The following is a 385-nucleotide window of genomic DNA, read 5'->3' on the forward strand; positions in this document are numbered from 1 at the left end:
TCGAGGATGTAAGGCATGTGTACGTGTAGGAAGAGAGGAAAGTGATTGGTTCTCAGTGAATGTAGGTTTGCGGCAGGGGTGTGTGATGTCTCCATGGTTGTTTAATTTGTTTATGGATGGGGTTCTTAGGGAGGTAAATGCAAGAGTTTTGGAAAGAGGGGCAAGTATGAAGTCTGTTGGGGATGAGAGAGCTTGGGAAGTGAGTCAGTTGTTGTTCGCTGATGATACAGCGCTGGCGGCTAATTCATGTGAGAAACTGCAGAAGCTGGTGACTGAGTTTGGTAAAGTGTGTGGAAGAAGAAAGTTAAGAGTAAATGTGAATAAGAGCAAGGTTATTAGGTACAGTAGGGTTGAGGGTCAGGTCAATTGGGAGGTGAGTTTGAAT

This window comes from Panulirus ornatus, chromosome 37 (assembly GCF_036320965.1).
Source record: "Panulirus ornatus isolate Po-2019 chromosome 37, ASM3632096v1, whole genome shotgun sequence".
NCBI classification, from domain to species: Eukaryota; Metazoa; Arthropoda; class Malacostraca; order Decapoda; family Palinuridae; genus Panulirus; species Panulirus ornatus.